General features: G+C 41.1%; 1 long non-coding RNA gene across 1 annotated transcript; it reads right to left on the bottom strand.

Moving 5' to 3' along the window:
• Positions 1 to 11795: 11795 nt before the first annotated feature.
• Positions 11796 to 13854, bottom strand: LOC124286755. The gene is made up of 2 exons (XR_006901101.1): positions 12763 to 13854; positions 11796 to 12663 (listed from the first exon to the last, which is right to left on the bottom strand). It is a non-coding gene; the product is annotated as an uncharacterized LOC124286755 (long non-coding RNA).
• Positions 13855 to 18426: the final 4572 nt, after the last annotated feature.

The raw sequence follows: 18426 nt of genomic DNA, 5'->3' as shown, positions 1-18426 counted from the left end.
CCGCTCTCACTTCGACCTGTCTTTACTTAAAAACATGCAGTTAATGGTTCTGTTTACAAAATGTCCTGCGTAGAAATTAAAACCGTCTGACAAATCAACTTCCTATGCAGATGTTGAACTTGAAATACCCGCTCCACCGGCAGTGTCTTCTGTCTGAGTGCACATGACATGTACATGACATGAGGCGAGTAATTTCACCGATTCTTTAAATATTCCGAGTAAGGGTCAAACAATATAATGCTGCTTGGGATTATTTTGTCCCAATATGCTGAATGTTGTTTTAAACAAATCATTGGCTTATCGGACAAGCTGCATGTTATGCGAAATTAGGTTTTGGGTCATTTTTAATATATTTCTTTTAGCCAACGGACCACACACAGCACCAGCACCACCAACGACAGCAGCAGCACCACCACTACCCAAGCCAACTACCCACCCTATGACACCACTCACTGATACCGCCTCAAGAGTGTCTCGTCCTAAATTGTCGGGGGGTTTGGGGGTGGCCTAGTGGTTAAAGCTTTCGCTTTGGATGAAAATATTCGCTGTTGGACCTGGCTAGCTATTCTCGAAACGTTCCTGGCCCTACGAACGTCTTAAGCCCATTGGCTACGATCAAAATTACGAATTCTTAGAGCTACGAACGTTTCGAGAATAAGGGCCCTGGAGCACGGGTAGCCTAGTAGTTAAAGCATTAGCTCGTCACGCAGAAGACCCGGGTTCGTCTCCCCACATGGGTACAATGAGTGAAACCCATTTCTGGTGTCCCCCGCCGTGATATTGCTGTAATATTGCTATAAGGCATAAAAAAAACCTCACGCACTCCCAAATTGTCGGACATACATGCAGCTACATGACGACTGACATGTTGTAACGATATTGTATCAAAAGATTTTATTATGCTTTTCAATCAATTTGGTCATTGTTACTCAAGCCCAACGCGTTGTCCACGATATTGCATACCACTCGCCACTGAACACATGGCACCTGTCACATATTGCACAATGGTATTACAACACAATGCCTTATCAGCATCCGGACCAACTTACCTGTTTCATTATTCACAACCAATCAATCACATGATCACGAGTATTGGACCACATTCTTTACACCAGTCCTTGGACAACACACACACAGTTTGTTATCGCCAGCTGTCGCCAGTCTCACAGTCGATATCAGCTATTTTGGATAGAACTGCGTGGGAGAAGGTGTATTTAGTTTATATCATACACGGCGGTTTTGATGTCGCTCCTTTGATGTCAGATAAGAACCCGAAACCAACAACCTGAACGAATTGTTTGAGTGCGTGGTTAATTTTTGTAAAGACGTCTCTGAAGACATACATCTGAAAGATTTACTTAGCTATCGAGGAGGTCATCTGCTGTTTGAAAAGGGTGGAGATACGTAGGGTGTGACGCGACTGCATCTGGGAGTATCTGTTGTATTATTGATGCATTCAGTTATGATATAGATATGTCCCGGTTGTCTAAGTCACCGCAACTGGCTGTGTAGAGTTGCCTCCCTTGGGTGGAACAGCAAACTATTGTAGCGTGTTCTAAATCCCGGTTCGGCCTGATTCTGTGTCTGGGTTTGTCAGAGGCAAATTCAGGCTCGTGGGTTTCACGAAGTTTTTAAAAATTTATTTATTTTAACGTTTTTATTTCCCAGTACATGTTTACATTACATTATAATTATGAATAGATGTTCACATATACAAGACATACATAAATAGATAAGGTTTCACGAAGTTGGTAAACATCAGAAACTAGCATCTCTCCGGGGTTTTCTCCCACATAACGCAGACCGTTGTTTTTGACTACAAACACTGTTCAAAGCGGTAACTAAACTCACCCAATTGCTGTGGGAATGCCGAGCGTTTGCCCCAGTGCCAATTAAATGGGATTAAGGTGGTTATACGGTGTGTGACTTTCATGGTTGTTTGTCCGTCATGGCCCACGGTCCGTTGCTCACACTATCAAACGCTGGTTTATCTGCTACAGACTCGATGTTACATACAACGAGTTTTATCAGAGATTTCGTCTGATTAAGTTAATGGTTTTGTTGTTGTATTTGGTAGTTGCTCTTGCTTTCTGTCACCGGATTGTCTGACTGCTCAGACAGTCGAGATGGAGCTGCTTATGGCTGACTGCGGCGTTAAACAACACTCACTCACTCACTCACAGGCATTCATCGGCCACTGATCTTCATCCTGGTCTGGAGCGAAAAGCATGTGTTGTAAAGGGGCTTTGACCTCACCACACATGGTCGGTGAGTGAGTGAGTTAAGTTTAAGCCGCTTTTAGCAATATTCTAATATCATGGCGGGGACACCAGAAATGGTCTTCACACATTGTGCCCATGTGGGGAATCGAACCCGGGTCTTCGGCGTTACGATCGAACGGTTTAACCACTAGGCTACCCCACCGCCCCTGGCGCCAGTTATGTGAACGACCCAATAGGGAATAAGGCAAACGATCAAAACCTGGACTGAAATAAATGATTTTGACCCCGCAATAATGTTACGCATTACGTAAAAAGAAAACATTTCTGCAATATCCGGACACAAAGTCTTAATTCCAAGAACTGAGTTGGCAACAGTTGCTGGAACCGAGAAGAATTGAATGACAAGAAGATGGAGAGGTGACTATATAAAGTGTGTCTATACAGGGGGTGTCTTTTATCGGGCACCTTCCTCCCACATCCTGAGTTTCGTATAAGATGTTCGCCGTAAACATCATTGTGGAAACATCCATATTAAAGTGTCAGTCAGTAAGTCGGTGTCCCTGGGTGGACGGTGATCTGACGTTTACATATACATATCTTTACCGACTTCTGGAAACGTGACTTTTCTGGCCCTGTTTTACAAGCACTGTTTCCTTGACCGGAAAGGTAAGACGGAGGTAGCATTGCGTTTGTTTCATGGACCGGAAAGGTAAGACGAAGGTAGCATTACGTTTGTTTCTTGGACCGGAAAGGTAAGACGAAGGTAGCATTACGTTTGTTTCATTGGCCGGAAAGGTAAGACGAAGGTAGCACAACGTTTGTTTCATGGGCCGGAAAGGTAAGACGAAGGTAGCACAACGTTTGTTTCATGGACTGAAAAGGTAAGACGAAGGTAGCACAACGTTTGTTTCATGGGCCGGAAAGGTAAGACGAAGGTAGCACAATGTTTGTTTCATGGACCAGAAAGGTAAGACGGAAGTAGTGCTACGTTTGTTTCATGGGCCGGAAAGGTAAGACGAAGGTAGCACAACGTTTGTTTCATGGACCGGAAAGGTAAGACGAAGGTAGCATTACCTTTGTTTCATGGACCGGAAAGGTAAGACGAAGGTAGCATTACGTTTGTTTCTTGGACCGGAAAGGTAAGACGAAGGTAGCATTACGTTTGTTTCATGGACCGGAAAGGTAAGACGAAGGTAGCATTACGTTTGTTTCATGGGCCGGAAAGGTAAGACGAAGGTAGCACAATGTTTGTTTCATGGACCGGAAAGGTAAGACGAAGTTAGCACAACGTTTGTTTCATGGACTGAAAAGGTAAGACAAAGGTAGCACAACGTTTGTTTCATGGGCCGGAAAGGTAAGACGAAGGTAGCACAATGTTTGTTTCATGGACCGAAAAGGTAAGACGGAAGTGGTGCTACGTTTGTTTCATGGGCCGGAAAGGTAAGACGAAGGTAGCACAACGTTTGTTTCATGGGCCGGAAAGGTAAGACGAAGGTAGCATTACGTTTGTTTCATGGACCGGAAAGGTAAGACGAAGGTAGCATTACGTTTGTTTCTTGGACCGGAAAGGTAAGACGAAGGTAGCATTACGTTTGTTTCATGGACCGGAAAGGTAAGACGAAGGTAGCATTACGTTTGTTTCATGGGCCGGAAAGGTAGGACGAAGGTAGCACAATGTTTGTTTCATGGACCGGAAAGGTAAGACGGAAGTAGTGCTACGTTTGTTTCATGGGCCGGAAAGGTAAGACGAAGGTAGCACAACGTTTGTTTCATGGACCGGAAAGGTAAGACGAAGGTAGCATTACGTTTGTTTCTTGGACCGGAAAGGTAAGACAAAGGTAGCATTACGTTTGTTTCATGGGCCGGAAAGGTAAGACGAAGGTAGCATTACGTTTGTTTCTTGGACCGGAAAGGTAAGACGAAGGTAGCATTACGTTTGTTTCATTGGCCGGAAAGGTAAGACGAAGGTAGCACAACGTTTGTTTCATGGGCCGGAAAGGTAAGACGAAGGTAGCACAACGTTTGTTTCATGGACTGAAAAGGTAAGACGAAGGTAGCACAACGTTTGTTTCATGGGCCGGAAAGGTAAGACGAAGGTAGCACAATGTTTGTTTCATGGACCGGAAAGGTAAGACGGAAGTAGTGCTACGTTTGTTTCATGGGCCGGAAAGGTAAGACGAAGGTAGCACAACGTTTGTTTCATGGACCGGAAAGGTAAGACGAAGGTAGCATTACGTTTCTTTCATGGACCGGAAAGGTAAGACGAAGGTAGCATTACGTTTGTTTCATGGGCCGGAAAGGTAAGACGAAGGTAGCACAATGTTTGTTTCATGGACCGGAAAGGTAAGACGAAGTTAGCACAACGTTTGTTTCTTGGACTGAAAAGGTAAGACGAAGGTAGCACAACGTTTGTTTCATGGGCCGGAAAGGTAAGACGAAGGTAGCACAATGTTTGTTTCATGGACCGGAAAGGTAAGACGGAAGTAGTGCTACGTTTGTTTCATGGGCCGGAAAGGTAAGACGAAGGTAGCACAACGTTTGTTTCATGGGCCGGAAAGGTAAGAGACCGGAAAGGTAAGACGAAGGTAGCATTACGTTTGTTTCATGGACCGGAAAGGTAAGACGAAGGTAGCATTACGTTTGTTTCTTGGACCGGAAAGGTAAGACGAAGGTAGCATTACGTTTGTTTCATGGACCGGAAAGGTAAGACGAAGGTAGCATTACGTTTGTTTCATGGACCGGAAAGGTAAGACGAAGGTAGCACAATGTTTGTTTCATGGACCGGAAAGGTAAGACGGAAGTAGTGCTACGTTTGTTTCATGGGCCGGAAAGGTAAGACGAAGGTAGCACAACGTTTGTTTCATGGACCGGAAAGGTAAGACGAAGGTAGCATTACGTTTGTTTCTTGGACCGGAAAGGTAAGACGAAGGTAGCATTACGTTTGTTTCTTGGACCGGAAAGGTAAGACAAAGGTAGCATTACGTTTGTTTCTTGGACCGGAAAGGTAAGACAAAGGTAGCACTACGTTTGTTTCATGGACCGGAAAGGTAAGACGGAAGTAGTGCTACGTTTGTTTCATGGACCGGAAAGGTAAGACGGAAGTAGTGCTACGTTTGTTTCATGGACCGGAAAGGTAAGACGAGGACAATGTAGGCCAACATTTACATAATTCATATGTATTCGTTGATTGACAACAGTTAGTGGGGTGAATATTAAGTGAGTGAGGTCTACGACTCGAGCGATACTCCAGCAGCGTCACCTGCAGGAACACGTGGTGAACCCACGAATGTTGCCAGGTGCAACATGACCAGGATCCATATTCTGAGAATTGAATTCGAACACCAAACCAACAGAACCTCCCAGCAAATAGACGTAAAGTATACCACCTTGGACTTGGTGGCTGTCCTTACCCTCTAAACAGCCTGTGACCGAGAATCCCTGACGTCGCGCCGTAACCTCCTGTCGACTGGGCCTCGCGGGGATGTCCTTGTGAAGGGTTTATGGTCTGGCCTTACTACCTGGCTGAACGTGGCCACGAACTGTCCCTCACCACACGGCGTGGTGTGTTATGACGGCCCATGGAGCGCCCGTGTCGTAAAACAGCATGGTGGGAACATTAACTTACATATATACAGTATAGTTCTACCTGTATTGTGTATGTTGTATATGTCAAACAGAACTCGGTGACTGGCCCTTCGTGCACTTCATCTCTTTAACCGAGATACCAGTTATATATTTGTCTGTATGTTTGTTTTATATTTTGCACAATAATCAGCAGCCATAGAAAGCATTGACCAGAATTTGAGAAGTGCATGTGACAAACGGTTTCGCTTCTCGGTGGAAAGAATATACCTTAAACCTCCACACCAGTTCCACTTGAGACATGACCTTTTGCACGTGTCTGGCAGACTGACGTCCCTTACAAAGAAACTCTTGCAATTATTTTCCTATCTGAGCATAAAACCTATTTGAGGAAGAACTCAGTGTTGTTGTAAAACTTGATGAAGTCATTGACCATGAACTCTGTCTGTGTTGCAGACATTTCCGGAAAGGTTCTTCCGTTCAAAACACTGCCAGGTGAAGGCGAGATTATTTCTTCCGGCAGAATGCTGTTATGCCCTGACTTGCCTCTACCTAACGGCCATGAGCTAGAATTTGCATGGGTTACACGTGCAACACATGGCAATATGACATTTACTGCAACATAACAAATTAACCTTCTCTCAGTATACTTGAACTGCATGTGGTAATCGACAAGATGGGTAATTCTATAGAACATTTAACTAGGGCTGGGACGGATACTCGGGTACTCGAATCCGGGTCGGGTACAGCTGGAATCGAGTCCTATTTCAAGGAATCGAGTATCCGGAAAGAGAACTCTGTCATGACAAGGGCAGGTAACTCTAGCCTATAGCAATATGGACGACGCGCATGCAAAGTTGAGTGTTTGGGCTCATTTTGAGCTTGATGCAAATGGCAAAAAAACCAAATGCCGACTCTGTGGTACCATGCCAATCTACTGCGAAAGCAGTACAAGTTCAATGCACAAACATCTTGCACTAAAACACAACGTAAAACATTAACGTGTTCGTTACATTGTGTTACTGTGTTCATTGCTTATCAAGTTAGTTCATTAAAAGCTTTTAAGATTACATTGAATTTTGTCTTGAGTTTCTAATTTATTTCAATTTCATGAAACACAGCTTTACATTTGCATCAAAACTGAATACACTGACTATTAATGAGATTGCAATTAAATGATTGTGTGTGTTGGGAAAATCAATTAAAACTAATGAATTTACATATTTAAACGAATGTATACCAGTATTGAAAGAGCACATTCTGATTTGCAAATACAATGTTCGATTGGTTATTATTGCAATAAGAAGAGAGATGATCAGAAATAGAAGCAGCGTATCCAGAAGATAAATGTCGCATTGAAATGCTTTTGTTTGAATGTAGGGATAAAAAAATGTATTTAAATGCTATATTATCACGTTTAAATTAACAAAAACAATTATTATTAAATCAATATTCTAAATTTGCATCTAAGCAAACATTGCGTATCTTCATTGGGATAACTGTATGCTTGTTATTATTTGTTAAACTATAAAATGTATAGAAACTGCAATGGTATTGTATGTGAGTGACGTGAGTTAATGGAGGTTATTATAAGCGACGGTAATTTATCTGCGCATGAGCAGTGAGTAGTCAAGTCACAGTAAAGCGCGAATGAAAGTGTTTTAAAAATGTTCTGTGTTTCAAGTAGCAATGTAAGTAATGGTGTTACTCTTTATATTGGTTATAAACACACTTAAGTCAGATTGCCTAAGATCAGTTTCAATGCCTCATTGCCATCCTTTTAGGTTTTCTATATAATCTCTGTCAAATCGTGATTGAATATTCAGAAAGCTGACAGAAGCTATATATTCATAACATTTCCGGGTACTCGAGTACGTGCGGATACTCGATTCCATTTTTTCCTACCCGTCCCAGTCCTACATTTAACAATAACTTTAAAACTAACCAATATTAAAAGGTTCCAGTGAATATTTCCAAAACAGAACGAACACCACATTACGCTATGTGTTACACATGAGACTACATTATACGTGGTGCCAGATTATTTCAAACGTCCTTCTCATCCTAGTGAGTGAGTTTTGTTTTACGCTGCTTTTAACAATATTCCAGCAATATCATGGCGGGAGACACCAGAGAGGGGCTTCACATTGTTACCATGTGGGGAATCGAACCCAGGTCTCCTTCGTGACGAGTGAACGCTTTAACCACTATGCAACCCCATCGTCCCCGTTCTCATCTCTGTTTAGGTGTGGTAATCAACACGAAGGTAATTACTATTAAATACATTCGACACAAATCACTAACCAGTGTTAACTATTTCCAATCATTCCTTCCGGTGGCAAATTAAAGCTGCACTTGCGCAGTGGGCAATTTCCGGTGTAATTAAGTCTCAGGAGTTAACCATCCTCCCTTTCAAGAACCAAACTTCGTGGGGGAAATCTGTGTGATTGATTGTGGGAAAGGTCCCAGCCGCGGTTATTGAATCCCCCCAACGATGTCTACATTTCTCAGTCTTGAGTTACGACCATGTTGACTGTTAATCACAAGTTATCGAGTTACGTTGAGCGGAAGGAGATGTGTTGACCGGTTGGAAGGTAGCTACGATAATGGCGGGTGTTTTGTGATGGATCTCGCGAAGATAATCACCTAGATAATCCGCTGACGGAAATAACTTTGAGGCATTTTTAATTTTTATCTTTATTTAGCAATCTGCCGACCCTATTCAGGAATGGAAATAACCCATTACCCGACGTCCGAGTCCAGTGTTTTTTTCTGTCAGGCAAGCAAATTCGTATATCACACTGTATCGGTGTCCGGTTGACTTTCCAATGTTAATTATGTTGTTTACTTTAAATCAACAAGGAAATCAGACGGTATAGTCGGAAAATTATCAGGGCAAGTGATTTTACATGTGCCACTGTACCAAAGTACACTAGCAATTTTAAAGTTATTTCCACCCCTGCTATTTCATCAATGATGTGAACATGTTTGTTGGTGGGTTTGGTGAACATGTTTGTTGGTGGGTTTGGTTTGAGGTTTTCTCCCATTTACTAAATCCGATTATGTCATAAAGGATCGCAAATTGTGTGACTGTGTCAGGACGATCGGTGTTATATATCTGGTCCATGGTCTATCCATTCTTTGTCAACGGTTCTAGTCATTACATTGTGCATAAAAATACACTCGGGTCATTCCGCGACAGACCGAATGGCCTTCTTCTGTGCTGCGGAAACAAGCGAATGATGACGAATGTACAAAAACCGCCTTTCAACGCCTATGCTGTGAAATGGCAAAGAAAACACGGTAATTTCCTTAAACAAAACACTATTCCACCCACGCAACAAATACGATGCAGTGTACTCACGCAGATATGTTTGAGGATAAATATCGGTCTACAGACACGTAAACACTGCCTGTCGCTCCCATCCGAAGAGTCACGATCTCTGAGGCTGGGATGGAGGCCAAGGAGCCACATCTTCCCGATGATCAGATCCTTCACCCTTGATTGCTGTGCCGCTTCATTGAAAGGGTTACTGGTGGGTATTTTACAACCCGGTTGTAAAAATAGGACCACATTCTAACGTTTCTATCTTTCGTATGTCAATTAGAGATTTACTGGCAAACAAGGATAAGTTGGACCGGCGCAGAGAACGCGTTTACGAGAAGTAGGTGGTGCACGGCAATAAGCAAACCCATTTGGTTTGTGAAAGGTAGAGCAGATGTAGGCTAGTGCACGTGCATTGCATGACGATGGAATTGATTCCTGCCACTGTCAAAGTCGGTGTTTGCTGAGACAGGCCACGCGCTTCACCCATCGCACTATACTCTATCGCGGACAACCTGGGGCCCTTCGTTAACGATGGCAAGCACCAGTGGGCGGCACTCATACATGCGGGTCAATTGTCATGTCGGTGCTCAACTTATCCTTGTTTGCCAGTAGTGTTTATAAGGAACTAAGGAACAGAAAAAAGCCGGGAGTACCATTCAAGCTATATGCTGTGAACAGTCTTGTTTGTTTGCTGTTGTTGTTAACGCCGCACACGGCAGTATCCCGGCTAGATGGTGGTGGTCTGTAAATCGGTCTGGACAATCCGGTGATTGATATTATGAGCAAAGTCTATCGATTACCATGGTTTGCTGGGAACCTATGGTGATCCTGTATATTTCAATCGATCACACAGTATTGAACAAACTTTATAGATAACAACTTCCTCTATTTCGTGATTTCGATACAGATTCTTGAACCGTTGTCAAGCAGGGACGACAATGGTACAATAATCTGTATCGAAACGTCGCACTCACGAAATAAAGAAGTTGGTCTCCATAAAGTTTGTTCAATATTGTACGTCCCGACTTCTAAATGCCACTCAAAGAGGAAACTGATCACACAGGAAGGGTGATGTTTTGTGTGAGAAATGTGCTCGGTAAACGTCGAACAAAACAATAAAGCGAAATGTATTATACAGATATTTTTCTCATCTCAAGGTTCGATTTGGTTTCGTAGATGATAGAAAAATAATCTAACCTGGTTTGGGGCCGTTTAAATCCTACAAATGTAAAATCTGACAGATGGTGGAAACACTTCTTGTATCCTGGACTACGTAACTTTTTTCATCAAATTCCCTTTGGTTATTTTTTTCTTTTACGTCAAAATAATCTTTTACCCGTTTCACCTCCCTTGGACCAGATAATCCAGTGATCAACAGCATGAGCCTCGATCTCGGAAGGGATTGCGGGAAATACAGACCAAAAGCTAACAGCCACGGTGCCACAGAGTATATCATTACAACGAAACACCGTCACTGAGACGGCCTTCTACGGGGCAACACTAATGTCCATTTTCATGAATATATCCTGAAAACCAGAGAAGATATTCAAACTGTTACGATTTAGTGTAAAATGTACTATAAAAATATGTTTGAGCTTATCAGTATCAAGAGCGTGTCCAAAGATATAAAAAAATATAAGTACATGTATGTAAGTGCCACGTTTGGTATATTTTACGGACGCTTTGAAATTCCAAGTTTTTTTTCCAAATCTACCTTGAACATATCCTCGAGTGAAATGTGACCTCCCAGTGTCACTAACATATCATACATATAGATTGGAAAGCTAGTTTTATAGCGTCTTGTAATTCCAATCAGCCCGAAACGAGATTATTTCAACGAATGGGTCCAGGGTGAATATAATAAAACACTGAGCACATACTAATCGACTGCACTATCATTGATAAACGAAAACATCGGATATAATGTATGTACGGGACCTCGGAGATTAATTTAGTCAATGAATAACTGTAGGCCTATAATATACATACATATTTAGGAAATACCTAAATACGTTTCTACTGTAAAGATTGCTACTTGAAATAGGTCATGTAGTCGAGTCTTGTTCAGGCGTTCCCAAGGACATGGCTTTGTTGCGGTTAGCAAGTCATTCCGACGAATCCGGGTTCGAACCCTCGGTTAGGTACAGCGCGTCAGTTGTACCCTGAATGTCAGCTAAAGTCTTGAAAATGTTTACCACTTGGGTGAATTACGTCGTAGTGAGGACAAACCATGGATCACATTCAGTGCTAATCATGGAATCAAACCAACAGTCAATTTGATCCTGATGAGACAAAGGGACGCAAATCTCCCAGGCTGTTTTTGTTGACAAGGGTTATCCATGCCCCCTTCAGTTGATGTTTTTTTTAACAAATAACCATGTTTCTTGTTCAACACAACACTCAGCAATACTTTAGCAGTTTGGAGATTGAGGCTGGATTAGACAATCCAGTGATTGACCTTATCAGAGTACCATTAGCAAGTAGTCAGTACAAGCTAGTCCGATGCAGTACAAGTCACCTCTTATGACCCCGAAAAGATGAGGGCTCGTACTGGTTTCCGCCAACCAGGTTTGTCTAAAGACGCTTGTCAGACTCCTTCAACCGGTTCACAAGCCACCTGGACAGTCAAACACCAGGGTACATCACAATACACACGACCAGAGTACAGCATAAATGCATTTATTCAGGAGTAAAAGACAGGCTAATCACTCATTCGCTGCTCTCGGCGACCAACATATGCCACCATCAACATTGGTTGTAGACGACTTCTACATGACAGAAGTACATTTCACTGTACAAGTTTTGATTAGAACTAAAACTGATGTAAAATGGTAATAATTATATAACAAAGGGAACGTCTTTCTACAACATGTGAGTTTTGTACAACATGAACCTTAGCTCCACTCTCACAAACTCCGTAACAAAGAGGCATCAATGCACCCCAACATACAACAAATACTTAGAGACAATCAATGTCTGGATTGAAAAAGTTTCTGCCCATCAAAATAACCATTCTAATTGATGTTTGTTTCCTTCATGGTGTACAAGGTTCCGTCTTGGATATCCTGCACTTCTCACCCTGAACAAGGACTGCTGACTCAGCACCTACCTCCCACAAAAAACAGGTTTGTTTTCCTGACACCCTAAACCTCATTTTTCAACTTTTCTAGAACGTCTCCACTATGCCTATTCCTGTACTTATTTGGTCATATACCATATACCCTTTAGTAAACACATGGCTCTTCATCAAAGAGTATAGATGATTGTAGATAATTACCACTATCATTTGAAATGACATACTGCAAATTACCATTTTTCAAGTTTAAAAAATGAAATCTTATTTACTGGATCAAGACCTAGAGCTAGAGCCTGATCTTGGTTAATACCATCAGTCTGTCACAACCTTTGGTTCTGCAAGCCAAAACATTGACTTTTCTAGCATTTTGAGATTTTAGTGTTATTGTATTGACCCAAACAAACCCACAATCAATCTAGATCTGATGCTCACACAAGTGGCTAAATTAGCAGGGCCTAGATTTTCGAAGCTGTCTTAACGCTAAGATAGTCGTAAGTGCCATACATGAACGTTAACTTAGCGGTTAGAGAACTTCGAAAATCTAGGCCCAGGACTGTATATCATAGTCAACTTAATGAGCAATAACATACCATCAAAGGCCTATTGAATACACACATGCTTACTGGTGTATTTGTGATATTTCCCTTCTGAATACACAGTTTGAGTTGAAGATGATGTACTAATAGTTAGGGTTTTTACAAGCTGATCAGCATAAACTTTGGTTACCATTTTAGCAGAAATTGAAGGTTATTGTATTACACAACACATATACAGTATTATTAGGGTATGGTTAATTCCTTATATTACACCCTGTTGGTATCTGATACAGTACAATATCACCTCCAACTAATCCCTATATTACATCCCTCTGTTACCACATGCCCCTGAACAGTACTATTTCATCATTATTGATACATTTTGTAACAAAGTGTCATTGCTTCACATGGTATTGTTCCATTACCTAAACAGGACTATGTTGTACCCTACATGTTATAACATGAACAGCCTTTAGACATTGTTTCAAAGAAATATACAACAGTTCCACATCCACTAATTCATTCCACTAAGTGTGAATATGTTTTCAGACTTTGGAAAGAAGTAACCAGGATTCTGTCATTCAGAGGTCTCCTGTGAGTCCCCCATGAGGGCTTGCCCTAGTCAAGGAACCACCCTCTCTCCTGTAACTCCCAACTTGAGGCTCACACTTGTCCAGGAACTACCCAACCTAAAAAATTAGCCCTTACACAGAAAACCTGAAATCCAAGTAGAAAATACACAGTAAAATTTCTCCATTGCTAGCTTTGATTCAGGTCACATTCAACCTTTATTCATTGCAAACACTGTGACAGCCCTACAAAATTAGTGGTCAGCGAAACACATTGGTGTGACAGTAAATTTGCTGTGTGATCCATGTACAGGTATAAAGTAGGGCATATTCCTTTCATGTAGGGCATATAACTTTCAGAACTGTGTCTGGACAGCAGAAACGCACAATATTGAACTGCATTTACTTTACTTTGTTAGTCTGTAACGATCTCTTTTTGACAAATAAAGTAAAAATATTGAGGATTACAATATTACTCGAATAACAACATCAAATTGTAGGTAAATACTTAAAACATTTTTTAAAAAACCCGGGTTTGTTAGAACAAGATGTTATTTTTTAGATTGAAAAAAAAAAATCACAACAAAATATGATTTCGATTATTTTTTAAAGAGACCCCCTACTTAAAACCTAAAAACTCCTCACAATTCAGTTAAGGTTTAATGACGACCCCCAGTTGTAAGAGGCAAGAGCAAATCCTTGTTAACGAACAACCCAGCATTTTTAAACTAACATCTGTTTTGGCGAAATCCTGTCCTGGAACCACAAACCCTCCAGTTGTACAAAGTAGCACTGAGGTGGTCGCAACTGAAATACCTTAACAGCTGTACTAAGGTTGCTTTGTACAATGGCACCCTGGTCTATCTCAGTGGAGCGAACTCTTGTCCTGAACCACTCACCATCCAGGCTGCCATTGTACAAAGCAGCACTGAGATGGTCGTAACTGACCAGGTCGCATACCTTAACAGTGACTTACGACAGTCGTAGTACCAAAGTCGCTTTGTACAATGGCACTGCGGTCTATCTCAGTGGAGCGAACTCTTGTCCTGAACCACTCACCATCCAGGATGCCATTGTACAAAGCAGCACTGAGATGGTCGTAACTGACCAGGTTGCATACCTTAACAGTGACTGACGACAGTCGTAGTACGAAGTCGCTTTGTACAATGGCACTGTGGTCTATCTCAGTGGAGCGAACTCTTGTCCTGAACCACTCACCATCCAGGATGCCATTGTACAAAGCAGCACTGAGATGGTCGTAACTGACCAGGTCACCATACCTTAACAGTGACTTCCATTGTACAAAGTCGCTTTGTACAATGGCACTGTGGTCTATCTCAGTGGAGCGAACTCTTGTCCTGAACCACTCACCATCCAGGATGCCATTATACAAAGCAGCACTGAGATGGTCGTAACTGACCAGGTCGCATACCTTAACAGTGACTTACGACAGTCGTAGTACGAAGTCGCTTTGTACAATGGCACCCTGGTCAGTCTAATATGATGGCTCATCCACTCTGGGAGCTCTGTATGTATGACTCTTTGTCGGACACACGTCCCTGTAGGAACATCAGTTTATGCTTCTACAGTTTGGTTCAGCACCAGCTGGAGACGGGACGTCGGAGATATTTACAATGATGACTGAATGCAGATTGTACAGGCCTAATATACATATAGACAGCGGACATGGTGGAGGATATGTACACAGGTAGTCCATGAAGTGACTGCAGCGTTAGATACTTGAATAACCTGGAAACAAAGCACGAGTTGCATGCACAAAGGAACGGTACAAATATTTTTCAGATGAGTAAAAGGTTACTGAGAGTACTCATATTAACACATTTCACTTTTGGCCATGAACAACCTTCATGTATACAAAGTCTGACTGTAAAGATCCTGGGCCTAGATTTTCGAAGCTCTCTTAGCGTTAAGATAGTCGTATGTATCATGCATTAACATTAACTTACGACTATCTTAGCACTAAGAGAGCTTCGAAAATCTAGGCCCAGTTTGTTAATTGCTGAGCCAGGTACATCTAATGATGTCTCCCCAATACATCTAAATACCACACTAAACCCTCCCTTTCCATAACAGAGATATGAAAGGAGGAGGTCTAGGGCCTTGTGCCACAAAGTAACATTAGGCTATGGTAGTTATATGTCTGTGTTCAAGTAATGTAGTTTCCATAATCTTAACACAAAGATGGCTTGAACAATAAGCACTTTTTAATAAAGGTCTTAATGTGAACAGAAGTTGATAAGGTACTTAACAGTAGATATATACGCAGTATGCTGAATTTTCAGCAATTTTTATTCATAAATAACCATTAAAGGAATTGATGTACAGAGCGGAGTACCACAGGTTTAAACATTTGGTCATGCTAGGTCTCATGACAGACAACTTGTTTGTCAATAGATAATAATGCAAAAGGTAGCTTCAACAAATAAATTACAACACAGGGGATGTCGTTAATGCTTTAGAAACATTAATCAGCTTGTTCCCAGGTTTATCCAACTATACTGATGAGAAAATGCCATGTCACTTCATTTCAAATATGGCTCATACAAAATACGCCTTTCAGGGATGAAAACATCAGAACTTTTCATTGCAAACTCATTTCAAAAACGATGAACCCTTAACCCACGTACAAATATTTCACCCAAAAATATATTAATGATTCATCAATCATATTAAAATCAGATGTTAGTCCTCGATATAGCCAAAAAAAGATATGAGGACATCTCATAACAGTTGACATTAGACCGGCCTTTGGTGACCTTTGACCAACCAATGAAATGACTGACAAGGTGTTCACACTAGTCATACAGACAACATCTTTCTTCAAGAGTATGGCACTTGTTTCTAGCTGTTCACTTTCAAACCAGACTATGTTTGCGTAAAAATCGAAAATTGAACATTCTGACTGACTGACTGAGTTTGGTTCAACGCCGCTTTTAGCAATATTCCAGCAACATCACGGCGGGGGACACCAGAAATGGGCTTCACATATTGTACCCATGTGGGGATTCGAACCAGGGTCTTCGGCGTGACGAGCCAACGCTTGAACCATTACGCTACACCACCGCCCCAAACAACATTCTGAAATGTCTGATATATGGTCGAGATTGTCCAGTGGTACTTCCAAAAGGGCATTTGGAACATATCTTCCAATCAAATGTTTATCCCATTAAGAGGAGAGAAAGACGATTATTTTGATAGAACCAGTCGTACAGGCCGTAACTTCTGTTGGGAATAACTCTGTTAACTGCATGATTTTGAAACAGGGTCCGACAATGGTTATCTTCGCCCTGATTGGTCATATACAGAGTCAGACAATGGTTATCTTCGCCCTGATTGGTCATATATAGGGTCCGACAATGGTTATCTTCGCCCTGATTGGTCATATATAGCATCACTCTGATGTGGCTTGTAATGGGACGGCAGCGTATGTTTTTTAAGCAGTAACCACAACCAACATCTGATTTTAATAAGAAGGATGATTTTTTTCAGAATTCATGACCTTCTGAGTCTAAAATGCTCCTGTGAGTGGTGTCAAGCACTAATCAATTTGTTATTCTATACACAGACATATTGATTATGCTAACAACAACAACAACCAAATCCGGCCTTAACTTACCCTCCCATACGGGTCATACACCGCCCTAAGAACAAGAAAATATCTCTGTAAAATAAAACATTTCATAATCAACAGTGTACAGCTTACAATCCCATACACACCAAACAAAACAATGTAAGAAAACACAGGCTATGTATCCGTCTTCTCCGAGGGACATAAGCTGAATGGTAACGATTCTAGAACCAGGGGTCCTTCAGTAAATTACACACAGACATTGTCCATCACTTACACAGCAACTGCAGTTTATAAACTTTTGAGGAAAAATATTTGTTAAGCAACTGAAATAAAGTTTGTTTATTTGATTTTTTTCATGTTAAACATACACCAGAGTATGCAAGTCCTGACATGATACAAATACATCCGACTACATCAGAAACTAATCCATATATCAGGTGTCGAGTCAGCAAATTAGTTCATTTTAAGCTCTTTTCATAAACTGTACAAAGTCCTGACACTGGCTAAAAGAACCAAACATGCTCAATATTTTGCAAATAACTGGCAGTCAATAACAACGTATATTGAGAAGAAAACAGATTAAATAGCAGTTATTCACAATGCATTGATATTGATAACCTTTCAATGACAACAATATAGAGTCTATGATTAATTCACACATCTATTATGCACTTATACTCAATCAGAAAGTAATAAATATGATTGATGTTTCATGAATATACATTGGAATTTCAATAATATAAAAATACAAAGCATCAATTTGACAGAATCTCAGATTCTGAACAGATAATGAACACAAGTTATCTCCCCTTATCACAACTCGTCATTCCGATTGTAGCTTTTGAATAAATGGTCATTACTCTAGATATTTCTTCTATTCAATCTGATATATTGGTGCAGGTGTTTCTACTGTATCACTACAACAAATATACATAAGATCCACATGCTCAACAGTCTGTTTTACACTCGAGGCCTACTTCATACTGTGTGGCTTATGAAAATGTGCTTCAGCTGCTTGACTAGATTGATCACAGAAATCTTTCCTTTCTCAAGAGTCTACTCTCACAAGCTCAAGCATAAAGGGTATACACTCAGAGAGGGAGAAACAATAAAATAACAAAGCTAAATGCACCTACATCTCTCATAATCCAACTGAAATTGGTTCCTGTAGGGACACTGGAGTATGTAAAAAGTATCAAAGGCTTACTTGCTGCCAATATGGTGATATCTGTTTAGGTTACGTCTTATCACATGAAGCTTTTGTATAGTATATTCACACTTTCTAAATACGGCAAAGTCTAGGTTATATATGTGCAACATATTGACATCAGTCACAATACTGTAGGTGTTTTGATAGAAATGATCATTATCGATCCTCTAGACACAAAGCCTTTTCCATGGACAAACTCAGTTCACTCATAACGTGCCTCCCTTAAATACTTTGATGACCTCGCTAGTAAATGTTTGCTTCTTAACAAAAAAATTAACACGTTTCTTTCCTTTAAAATAATTTCTTTCAAA

This window comes from Haliotis rubra, unplaced genomic scaffold, assembly GCF_003918875.1.
Source record: "Haliotis rubra isolate DU_JTF1 unplaced genomic scaffold, ASM391887v1 Scf390, whole genome shotgun sequence".
NCBI classification, from domain to species: domain Eukaryota; kingdom Metazoa; phylum Mollusca; class Gastropoda; order Lepetellida; family Haliotidae; genus Haliotis; species Haliotis rubra.
Note: the sequence above shows the minus strand (reverse complement) of the source record. Positions and strands in the feature narration are given on the sequence as shown.